This window comes from Mastomys coucha, unplaced genomic scaffold, assembly GCF_008632895.1.
Source record: "Mastomys coucha isolate ucsf_1 unplaced genomic scaffold, UCSF_Mcou_1 pScaffold14, whole genome shotgun sequence".
NCBI classification, from domain to species: domain Eukaryota; kingdom Metazoa; phylum Chordata; class Mammalia; order Rodentia; family Muridae; genus Mastomys; species Mastomys coucha.
This window is the reverse complement of record NW_022196896.1, coordinates 28,392,505-28,392,863: the sequence shown is the minus strand read 5'-3', so window position 1 is coordinate 28,392,863 and position 359 is coordinate 28,392,505.

Genomic DNA, 359 nt, shown 5'->3' with positions numbered 1-359 from the left:
ACACACCTCAGCACTCCCACCACCCAGGAGAAGGGACACTTTGCTCCTGGCTTTCAGCAGCTTGTTTCTGGGCTGCAGTGCCAGCCACTATTAGAGTAGGGTTTCATTATTTGTCCATTTAAAGTTGAACCTGGTATGAGGTGCTGCTTTTCTCCCGCACCTCCCAGTTAGAGTGGCCTAAAAGCAAAGAGATAGACTTGAAACAATAGCCAAGGCTTTACCGAGTAATATGGAAACTTGGCGTCTGTAAGGCTGACATGCCTGGTACTGTATAATCACCAAGTGTCCCTAAACTGTAGTAATTTAAAGAGAGCAAACATGTAAACTCAGATTTACAAAACTATGGAGCTAAAAATGTC